A 12,825-nucleotide genomic window follows, 5' to 3' on the forward strand; every position below is an offset into this window, starting at 1 on the left:
TTCTCCAATGCGTGAAAGTGAAGTCGCTTAGTTGTGTCCAACTCTTTGCGACCCCATGGACTGCAGCCTACCACGCTCCTCTGTCCATGGGATTTTCCAGGCAAGAGTACTGGAGTGGGGTGCCATTGCCTTCTCCGCTTGATATTGTTAGTGCCACATAAATCCAAACAAATGTAGGTGACATCTCCACTAAGAGAACCTTCTTTCTGATAAATGTAGGGGATAAAGGCCTCAAAAATATTCAAAACATCATTAATGAAGGAGCAATCCCACCTGACCTGTGACTAATCTTGGTGCAAAGAGAACAAATAACAAAACTGCCAAGCCTAACATTACAAACAACAGCTCCAGATGGTGAATCCTATCAAAAGCCTGGTGCTACCCAGGGCAACCTTCTGAAAACTCTAGACAGTAACAAACAGAATCCCAGCTGATCACATACTGATAGAACAGACCTCTGGCAAAGATGTACGGTTTATACAACATACAATGGAACTATTAACAGGATCCAAGCATTAAGTCATCTCAAAATGTCAAGAACATCCATATTAAAGCTCAGAGTTGCTTAATTATGAACAAACTAAATATGCCAAAAATAAGTCCAAAAGTTTTTCATAGCAAATTTACTTGAGTTCATTTCTCCAGGGGTCCAGGGGAAGAGGTGAAAAAAAATACATAGTATTAAAATAAGGAAAATGTGAGAGACATAATAAATACAGGAAAGAGGCATTAAATATATGGACAATGCACTTAAAATTACTCTATCTATGAATACAACTTAAAAAAGAGTTCTCATTTACAGTTTTGCAAGAAATTTTTATATACTCAAAAAAAAAAAAAACATTTGCCCATATGGTATCTTTCTCCTCTTCAAGATACTTGCCTGCCATCTGCTGGAAAACTGTCCTAATCAATGTATAAACCTACATTACATATGCTATAAATGGCATCATCATTGATATGGCCCAGCTCAGCCCACTCGAGTACTCTTGCCTGGAAAATCCCATGGACAGAAGAGCCTGGTAGGCTGCAGTCCATGGGGTTGCTAAGAGTCGGGCACAACTGAGCGACTTCACTTTCACTTTTCACTTTTATGCACTGGAGAAGGAAATGGCAACCCACTCCAGTGTTCTTGCCTGGAGAATCCCAGGGACGGGGGAGCCTGGTGGGCTGCTGTCTATGGGGTCGTGCAGAGTCGGACACAACTGAAGCGACTTAGCAGCAGCAGTAGTCAGCCTGCTAGTGGTAAAGAATCTGCCTGCCAATACAGGAGCAGAGAAGGCAATGGCACCCCACTCCAGTACTCTTGCCTGGAAAATCCCATGGACAGAGGAGCCTGGTAGGCTGCAGCCCATGGGGTTGCAAAAAGTCGGACACGACTGAGCGACTTCACTTTCACTTTTCACTTCCATGCATTGGAGAAGGAACCCACTCCAGTGTTCTTGCCTGGAGAATCCCCCAGGGATGGGGGAGCCTGGTGGGCTGCCGTCTCTGGGGTCACACAGAGTCGGACACAACTGAGGCGACTTAGCAGCAGCAGCAGCTATCCACTACACAACCTGCACAAATGTGCAAAACAAACACACTTAAGAATTAACCTAATTTAGAACATACATGAACCTCCCAGTAAATCAGAAATCTTTAGAAGGCCTGATCATAAAGCTGGCAGACACTGGACTGACAGGAGTCTCCCCGCTCCATACATAACCTATAACCTCATCTTTCCAAGTAACTAGTGATGAAACCACATGCTTGCAGCCTCGAGCACATAAAGACCAGCAGGTTGTCCTCTGACTCTTGGCTTTTCCAGCAAACATGGTGATGCTGCTTTGACCATGGATCTAGTACATGGGAAAGCAAAATCAGTTTAAGAATTTTGCTGCAGATTAATATCCTTCATTTGACTCTAAGTCAATTTAATTTTTATCTGTTTTTTAATAGATCTGATTTCCTATTTTATCTGCTATATTTCTAAAACAAAAACACCACAATAGACAAAGGTCTGATACAGCCCATCCTAAGGCCATGAAGAGGGGCTTCCCTGGTGGTTCAGTGGTAAAGAATGTGCCCGCAATACAGGCAGACAGATACCCTGGAGGAGGGCATGGCAACCCACACCAGTATTCTTGCCAGGAAAATCCCATGGACAAAGGAACCCTGGCAGGCTACAGTCCGTGGGGTCACAAGGAGCTGGACACAACCGAGCACGCATGCACGCAAGGCCATGGTGAAATGTGTGGTCTGATTACGAGCAATAATCATTTTACTGACAACCTACTAACTTGGGTTAGTTAGAGCAAAACAGTCTTTCAATTTTTTATTTGATGAACAGAACCTAATGGTGCAAAATAGTAATACCAGAAATAAATCTGCTCAGGTATACAGCAATTTGTAGCATTCTGCAGCCCCTCCCTCTTCACTCCTGACCAGACAGATGACACTTTCTTCTTCATTTAACACTTAAAAGAGCTATTTAAGAGCCATCTCCATGTATGATTGGCCTTTGCAGACTAGCAAACTGAAGAGAATCAGAAAGATTAAAGGAATTTCAAAGTCTTTCTAGCAACTTGTTGTAATACAGTGATATACTTTTACAACTCTACTTCAAGTATCTTAAGAAATTTCTCCCTGCTTCTTTGATCACTGATTAAGACTCTGTGCACCCAAGAAAGGAGGCACAGGTTCAATCCCTGGTCAGGGAACCAAGATCCTGCAGGCCGCACAGCACGGCCAAAAAATAAAAGAAACCTGATTGCAAGTGACATGGAATTTGTCCTTCTACTTTGTCAAAGACTGCCAGATAGCAAAAAATAAAACTCTTGACCAAGTTTATGTAATAACATAGGAAATAAAACCACAGGAAAATGAGACCTGGGAATTATTTTAAGAATTAATTATTATAAACGCTTTTTTTAATAAGTCTGGTTAACAAGGGCAAATTCTGGGTCATGCTGTCCAAATATGACAAAGGAGATGATGACATTTTAAGTCTGGTATACCTTTGGGAGGTTATTTTCCAAGTTTTATAAACTCTCAGAACTTTGTGTGTTGAAATAAGGCCACTTTAAAGTACTGATCACAGGCCCCCATACTGTACAACTGATTTAATAGTTCAAGCTAAACAAAGCCTTAGAAAGCTTTCCTCACTCCAGCAGTATTTAAGAATCACTTTGCCAATTTACCTCCTCCACATGAATGGTCTTTTCTGATTAGAGAGAAGGGCCTGAGTCATTATTTCGTTTTTATTTTATTTTTTTTACTGAGTCATTATTTTAAAGAACCTTTTCCTCATCCTCAGTTTACAAAAGAAAAAAAGTAGTACATTACTAAATAATCCATTAGTACATATTAAGTAATCCATTATAATTACATGCCAGCATCCTCAATGAATGCAATTAATCATAACAAAGAATATCAACTGCATTAGGCTTCCTTACTTAAGATTCTCAGTAAAAAAATTATGAACTCAAAGTCTTTAGAGTCAATTCCTAAAATTTGGTGCAGGAGCTGGGAACTATAGGCAAACTCTTCTGAAAGATCAGATGATAACTCAGTGAGATAAACAAAGACTTCTTTTACTGTTGTTTAGTCTTATACCCTAAAGATTTAGACTCTTTTGGTTGAGCTGAATGCACGCTTTTCTTCCCCATCCCACCCTCCCCATGCCCACCTGCAGAGAATGGAGACAAAAGCTACATCTTATACATTGATCATACAGTTTTAGGTACGACCTTAGACAACTGGCCTTGCTGCCTGATTATTGCCAGAAAGGATAATTTCAGACCAACTACAGGCAGTCCCTGATTCATTCAATAAATAAGTTCCTAGGAGTCTATGTACAAAGCAAATATTTGTAAATCAAACCAAAATTTTCCAGAAGTAATACAGGTGTTTCTGAAATGTTTATGGAAGAATTGATATGATATCTAGGACTTACTTCAAAATTAGCCAAGGTTGGCATGGGGAGAAGGGGTAGGCAGTTAGAGAATTAGATGAAATAAGATTTGCTGTATGCTGATCACTGTTAAGCCTGTGAGAAGGGTACACAGGAATTTATTATACTGTTTTTTCAATTTTGTACCCTTTAAATTTTCCACATTAAGTTCATTTGGAAAGAAAAAAGAATATGACAAGAACTGGCTATACTTATCAAAGTTTTAAATTTACTAAGTTCATATTGAACAATCCCACATTTGAGAATCTATTCTATAGTACTGATATATAAAGAGACATTGCTAACAAATATTTTTGTAAAAACAATGTGAGGAAGGAGGAAAAGGAGGCTATCTAAATGTCCATCAAGAGAGGAATATTTAATTCTACAACAAAGTATTCTACAGTCATTAAAAAGAATGAAAGTAGAGTTAGAAGTTTCAATTCACAAAGATACCTGACAGATTTACATATTGCTAAATAGAAAAAAAAGATATGTAACAAAATGTAAATGATAATTCTTAGCTAAAAAGAAAACTATAAGACTATGTATGTACATACAAATGCAAGAATGTATCTACACATGTTTATATAAGCATAGAAAAAAGTCTGGAAAACTATATATCAAATTAATAATGCTTTGAAGAGACAAATTTAGACTGGGGAAGAGAGGGAATTTTACTTATATATTTCTAAATTGTTTCTTTTTTATAATAAACATAAAATTTTTTAATATTTAAAACGCATTACTGTTTAAAAATAAAGTACCTGGAACATAAAGTTTCCTCAATTAACAAAAGAAAAATTTTAAAGAATTGCCTAGGGGCTGTCACACGCTCATAGCTATGACATAAAATTTTACATAAAATAGAAAACAAAAAAGTTTAAAGGAAAAATCACTTCAACCAATATACTTTTTATAAAATATGAAAGAAAAAGAAGAAATACAAACACTGGAACATATATATAAATAAGGTTTCTATAGGATAATCATGGATAGAGGTACACTGGATGAGAAAAGACAAGCAGTGTAAAACAAGGGAAGAGGAGAAAAAGACACAAAATATGTGGAAAGAAAATTAGGAGATAGTGAAAAAGTTCCATGCATGGGAGAGGGTCATCACGTCACACAAAAACAGCATTGATAAATGAGGGATGGGGAGCAGGACAGCCAGTTAGTAGCCACGGGAAATCTTTAGAGCTTTCCTTCATTTTTAAAACTCTAGTGAATATCCACTCTTTAGTGTATACTGGCTTCAGCCTAGAGGGTAACAGCTTGAGCAGTGTGAGTTAACTCTGGCTTTCAGACTTCTATTTCAATATGATGAAACAACATACATTTATCTTCCTCCCTCTGAAGACTCCACTAAAGGAAAAGGTAAGCCTATTACTCCAAAAAGAACTAGGGAAAACCTGCAGCTAACAAGAGATAGCAACATTTTCTGGAAAAAAAGCTGCTAAAAGGCAATAAGGATGAAGCAGATTAGTACAAAAAAGAGTCTATTTGCCAATGGAACAAAATCCAAAAGGGAGTCTAAGTACCAACCACAACCATGGAGAAGGTCAGGATTTAGAACGCCATGAATAACAGAAGCACTGAAAACAAATAGGTTAATTGAAATAGTTAATACACAATAGTCAAACCCATACACATGTACCCCATACATGGAGATTCCAGCAGCCCAACACCTAACAAGGTATCAGGGGATTCTTTTCTGGAGAAAGTATGTAGCCTAGAATATACTAAAAACCACTTAATAGTACAGTTTAAATAAGTAAATTGTATAGTACATGAGCTATTTTCAATAAAGCCATTGGGAAAAAAGAAAAAGCACTAACTTCTCTTTTCTTCCACAATGGGAAATTAATTAATATTGCCTAAAATTGAATGGAATTCAATTTGCCTAAAATATGGAAACTGACTTTTTACCTTAAGTAAAAAGTTCTCCTAAAGTTAATGATGGTTATATCTCATAAATAGATTTCTGCCTGATATATACTTGTATCGTCTTTATACTCTCTCTACTGCTTAATTTTATTTTTACTAATAAGCATGCATCATACTTATAAAAAGAAAAAAAGACTGAAAATCAAAAGGCTTATAATAAGACTTCCACTTCTGGAAAGATGTAGCAGACATAGTATTTTCTATTTCTCCCAATTAGTATAACTAAAAACTCTAGACATTACATGTAAAACAAAATAAAATATGAAAGGTGGAAAGAAGGCAGCAAACTGGCTTGGATCTCAAAACAAAAAGAATGCCACAATGATGCGTTCCCTGTGCTTTCTTTTGCCTCATATCTCAGACTTGGAACTAAAGAGACTGGCAACCCGGAAACACAAACAGGTGCAAATTTCTAAAAGCCCCCACAAACGCTTGCTCTCTCTAGTCAAAAGATGACCAAAGAGGCAGTCAGTCCAGACAGAAAACATTTGTACAATCACCCTTCTATTCAAGATAAACACCACAGGGCTGGGGGGATGGGGGGGGGGGGGAAGTGACCCACCCATAACCCAGACCACCACAGTCAGAAAGAAAACCTAGAAATCTACCCTCACAGGTGATGGATGACAAAGCACCCAAGACCCCAGTCAGGGTGTCAGAGAAGGCCAAGAAGGGATCTGGAACTTTCTTCCCCACCAAATGGTTACAACCCCCTCTCCCACACCACAGTGTTAGCAGAGACCAAGTAGAGTCAGAACTGCCATCTCCGGCGGTGATGGGAAACCTCTCTCAGATGTCAACAGAAACCAAGGGGCACCCTAGCTAGCAGTACTGAAGCAGTGACCCACACGTTCTCAAAGAAAGCCAGCTAAAAGAACAGGCTTAAATGAGAGCCAGAGTCACTTAACATAATACAAAAATGTACAGATTTCAACTAAAAATCATTCTTCATACCAAAAACCAGGAAGTTGCCAAACTAATGAAAAGGGCAATCATTAGGTGCCAAAACCAAGACAACAGAAAAGAATTATCTGATGAAGATTACAAAGTGCCCATGATAAAAATGATTCAACAAATAATTATGTACATGCTTGAAACAGAAAGAGAACCTCAACAAAGAAATACAGGATATGATAACCAAATGGAGAGTTTAGAACTGAAAAATGCAAGAACTGAAATTAAAAACTCAGTGGCTAGACTCAAGAATAGAGTGAAAGGGACAGAGGAAAAGACTCAGTGAAATAAAAGAACAGGAGAATCATGTTATCAGAACAACATGAGAAAATAAACTGAAAGAACAAACAGAGCCTCAGAGACCGTTGGACTGTACCGAAAAATCTAACATTCGTGTTACCAAAGTCCCAGAAGGAGAACAGAAAAAGGATGAGGCAAGAAAGTTCTTGAAGAAATAATGGCTAAAAACTTTCCAAATTTGGCAAGGGATACAAACCTACCAATTCAAAAAGATCAGCAAATCCCAAACAGGATAAACCCAATGAAATTCATGCCAAGACACATTATAAATTAAACTCCTGAAAACTAAAGACAGAAAAAAAATCTTGAAAGTAATCAGAGGAAAAATGACATCTTTCCTCTAAGGGAAAAATTACTTGAATGACAACAAACTTCTCATCAGAAACCATGGAGGCCAAAAAGAAGTGGTACAGTACTTTTCAACCAGAATCCTATACCCAGGAGGAATATCCTCTAGGAATGAAGGAAAAATCAAAACATTCTCATGTGAAGGAAAACTCAGCCATTCCCATGTAAAGAGAATTTGTTGCCAGCATGCCTACTCTAAAAGAATGTCTACAGGATGTTCTCTAAGCAGAAAGGAAATGATTTTTTTTTTAAAGGAAAGTTTGGAGTATCAGAAAGGACACAGTAAGCAAAAATGTGGATAAATAAAGGGACACGGTGAGGCGGGAGTCAGGTTTCTATGCTTCACTCAAAGTAGAAAATGATGACACTAGTAAAACACTAGGAAGTTAAATAACAACAACATCAAACCTAGAGAAACCACCAAAAAGTGTACGCTCAAAAACATTAGCTAAATCAAAATGAAATTCTCCAAAAATGTTCAAGTAATTCAAAGAACACAAAAACGAAAGAGAATAAACAGAAAACAACAATGAAACAACAGAACTAAGATTTAGCATATCAATAATTATATTAAATGTAAATGTCCTAATTCCACCTGACAGAGACTGAAAGGGTAGAGGGAAAAATGCAACTATAGGCCATCAGCACAAATTAAAATACAGTGAGGCAGATTAAAGATAAAAGAAGGGAAAATTATATATCATGTAAACAGCAAAAAAGGAAAATGGGTAATCTATTATTATCATCAGATTTAATACTTAATATTTCAATCAATATTAATTTAATATTAATTAATAATTTAATATTTAATATTATCATCAGATAAAGCTGACTTCACAGCAAGGAAAACTACCAGGAAAAAAAAAACAAAGAAATGCTCAGTCCACTAAGAAGACATCACAATTCTAAATTCATATGTACCAAACAAGAGTTGATAAAGATATGAAGCAAAAATGGACAGGTCTGAAAGGAGAAATAGACAATTCCACAATTATAATTAAGAGACTTCAATACCCCTCTCTCAACAATTAAGAGAAATAGAATATCAGCATGGATATAGAAAAACACAAATCAATCAAAATCTAATGAACATTTATAAAATACTCTGCCCAACAGAATGGGCCTCCCAGGTGGCACAGTGGCAAAGAAGCCAATGCCGGAGATGCGAGAGACACGGGTTCGATCCCTGGGTAAGGAAGATCCCCTGGAGCAGGAAATGGTTACCCGCTCCAGTTACTGAGTGTAGCATTTTAATAGCACCATCTTTTAGGACTGATGCTGAAGCTGAAGCTCCAAACACTTTGGCCACCTGATGTGAAGAGCCAACTCACTGGAAAAGACCCTGATTCTGAAAAAGACTGAAGGCAGGAGGAGAAGGGGATGACAGAGGGAGAGATGGTTGGATGGCATTACTGACTCAATGGTCATCAGTTCAAGCAAACTCCAGAAGACAGCGAAGGACAAGGAAGCCTGGCATGGTGCAGTCCATGGGGTCACAAAGAGCTGGGCATGACTGAGTGACTGAACAACAACCCGCTCCAGTATTCTTGCCTGGAAAATTCCATGGACAGAGGAGCCTGGTTTGCTAAACAGTCCATGGGGTGGCAAAGAGTTGATCATAACTGAGCATACACACACTCAACAAAATACACATTCTTTTCAAAAGTTTATAGAACATATATCAAGAAAGACCATATAGTCCATAACACAAATCTCAACAAATTCAAAAGACCTGAAATCAACTCAGTATCTTCTCCAATCACAATAGAATCAACCTAGAAATTGATAACAGGAAATAATTCAAATCCTTAGATACTAAACAACACACTTCTAAATAATTCATGGGTTAAACAGGAAGTCTAAAGGGAAATCAAAAATGAATTAAACGAACAACATATAAAAATTTGTAGGCCACAGGTAAAGCAGAGCTGAGCTATTTATAGCACCAGAGATAATTTATAGTATTATAAATATAGAGATTGGTAGCACTAGAGATGGGCTTACCAGGTGGTGCTAGTGGTAAAGAATCTGCCTGCAGGAGGTGCCAGAGATGCAGGTTCAATCCCTGGGTTGGGAAGATATCCTAGAAAAGCAAATGGCAACCCACTCCAGTATTCGTGCCTGTAAAACTCGAAGGACAGAGGAACCTGGCAGGCTACAGTCCATGGGGTCCCAAAGAGTCAGACACAACTGAGCAACTGAGCACGCACAGCATGAGAGACAGTTTATAGCATTAGAAAAAAGGGAAAATCTCAAACCATTATTTGAAGCTGCTACAAGAGCAAAAACAAAAGACAAACAGTAGGAAGGAAATAGTAAAGATGCAAGCAGAAATCAATACAAAAGAAAATATTAAAACAATACAGAAAATCAATGGAATCAATGAAATCAATGAAAAAATGATTCTTTGAAGACACCAACAAAATCAACAGATATCTAACGAGTTATCAAGATATGGAATAAAACCACAGATATCACTATATACCCTGTAGCCATCAAAAGGATAATAAAAGAGAACTATAAACTCTTGACATAAATTTGATAACGTAGACGAAACAAACCAAGTCTTCAAAAATGACAAATTATCACAATTTACCCATTAGAAAATAGTAATTTAGCCCTACAACTATGAAGGAAACTCAATTAGTAATCAGTTCAGTTCAGTCACTCAGTTGTGTCCAACTCTTTGTGACCCCATGGACTGTAGCACGCCAGGCCTTCCTGTCCATCACCAGCTCCCAGAGCTTGTTCAAAGTCATGTCCATCGATTTGCTGTTTAGTCACTAACTCATATCTGACTCTTTTTGCAACCCCATGGACTGTAGCCCTACTGTCCTTGGAATTTCCAAGACAAGAATACTGGAGTGGGTTGCCATTTCCTTCCCAAAGGATCTTCTCAACACAGGGAAAGTAAAAGTATCAGTTGCTCAGCCATGTCAGATTCTTTGTGACCCCATGGATTGTAGCTTGCCAGGCTCCTCTGTCCATGGGGTTTTCCAGGCAAGAATACTGGAGCGGGTTGCCATTTCCTGTCTGAGGCACCAGGAAAGCCTCTCTGGATCATGGAATCAAACCCACACCTCCTACACTGAATTTTTCACCACTGAGCTACCAGGGAAGCCCAGAATTTGTAATATTGATATAAGATCTCCCAAAAAATAAGTTTCCAGGCCTAGATAGTTTAATTGGAGAATTCTACAAAATGCTTAAAGCAGAATTAATCTAATTATGAATTAATTCTAAAGCCTCTTCTTGAAAACAGAAGAGAGAAGAAACACCTCCTAATTAACTTTTCTGAAACTATGCTATCATCAAAATCAAGATAACAAAAAATAAATAAAACTGCATATCAATATCCCCCATAAATATAAACATTACAATCCTTAAGAAAAAATAGACAAGTAGGCATATAAAAAGGGACATATACAATGACTAAGTTAGGTTTATTTCAGGAAGGCAGGTTCATTCAGTATTCAAAATTAATCAATGTAATCCAAAAGACTAAAGAAGAAAAACTACATGATCATATCAATCAATGAAATAAAAGCACTGGACAAAATTCAACACTTTTTCAAGATTAAAAACTCTCAGCAAACAGGAATATAAGGAAACTTCCTCAACTTGATAAAGAGTATCTGAAAAAAATCATATTAACTTAAACACTATACTTGGGGGAAGACACTGAATCCTCTCTAAGACTGGGAACAAGACAAAGATGTTCACATTTGCTGGTCTCATTCAGCATAGTCCTGTCCAGTCCTGGACAGTCCTGACAGCATAGTTCTAGACAGTGAAAAAAAGAGTTAAAAGAAAAAGAGTACAGATTAGAAAGAAAAAATAAAACTGTCTATATTGCACGTGACATTATTATCCACATAGAAAATTCCAAGGAATCTACAAAAAAGGTCCTAGAATAATAAAGTTTTAAAGATATAAGGTAAATATCCAAAAATTAATTATATTTCTACATGTTAGCAATGAACATAATGACACTAAAATTAAAAATACTGTTTCTAATCACTTTTTAAAAAAGAAATATTGAAGTGTAAATCTAACAAAATATAGGCTGAGTTTATTTGCAAAAAATTACACAATGGTGATGAAAAGAGAGCTAAACAAATTGAAAGACATACCATGTCTGCGACTGGAAGACTCATGAAGTAAAGATGTCCATTCTCCACAAATTGATAACAGGTTTAATGCAACTCCTACCAAGATCTCAGCAAATTACTTTCATAGATGTAGACAAAAATATTCTAAAATTTATTTGGAAAGGCAAAGGAAATAAATGAACTAAAACTATTTTGATTAAAAAAAGATTAAAGTGGGAGGAATCAGTCTACCCATTATCAAGACTTATTCTATTTAGTTATGGTAACCAAGACAATGATACTGACGGAGGGACAGACATATAGATCAACAGAAAAATGAGGCCCCAGAATACACAAGTGGCTTTTGACAAAGGTGCAAAAGTAGTTCATTAGAGGAAAAAGAGCCTTTTCAATAAAAGGAGGTAGAACAACAGGATATCCATGGTGGGTTGGGGGGAGAGGAGAGGAGGAGAGAGAGAAAGAAATTTTGAAGTCTCACTCCTTATACAAAAACTACAGAATTACAAAAATTAACTCAAAATGAATCCCAGGCTTTACATTTGAGTAAAACTATAAACTTTTAGGATTAAAAAATAACACGGGAAAATCCTCAAGATCTAGGGCTAGGCAAATAGCTCTCAGAATTGACACCAAAAATATGTTCTATATGAGAAAGAAATGGTAACTTGAACTTCATCAAAATAAAAAACTTCTGATCTGCAACAGACTCTGTTAAGAGGGTGAAAAGACAAGTCACAGAGTGGTAGAAAATGTCTATAAATTACACATACAATAAAGGACTAGTATCTAGGATATATAGTTTTCAAAACTCAACAATTTAAAAAATCTAATTAGAAACTGGGCAAAACACATGAAAAGGCAACTCAACAAAGTATATATACATATGGCGTATATACACATATGGCAAATATGCACATGACAAGATATTCAGCATCATTAGCAGTTAGAAAAATGCAAATTAAAACCACAATGCAATATTACTACACTCATATCAGAACGGCTAAAACAAAAAATAGTGATACCAAATGCTAGCAAGGATCTGGAAAAATGGAACCCACCTTCATTGCTGGTGGGGATGTAAAATGGTACCACCACTTTAGAAAACAAGTTTAGAAGTTCTTCAAAAGGTTAAACATAGAGTTACTGTATGACCAGCAATTCCACTACCAGTTATATACCCCAAAGAAGTGAAAATGTGTGTTCAACCAAAACGCAAAACCTTTACAGATG

At 36.9% G+C, this 12,825-nt stretch overlaps 1 protein-coding gene across 4 annotated transcripts in view; it reads right to left on the reverse strand.

The window, feature by feature from the left end:
• EXOC6B (exocyst complex component 6B) overlaps positions 1-12,825 on the reverse strand; it is a 711,360-nt gene that overhangs the window by 679,666 nt on the left and 18,869 nt on the right. The gene's annotated exons all lie outside the window — the stretch shown is intronic.

The sequence above is a fragment of the Capricornis sumatraensis genome, chromosome 1, assembly GCF_032405125.1.
Source record: "Capricornis sumatraensis isolate serow.1 chromosome 1, serow.2, whole genome shotgun sequence".
Taxonomy (NCBI): Eukaryota; Metazoa; Chordata; class Mammalia; order Artiodactyla; family Bovidae; genus Capricornis; species Capricornis sumatraensis.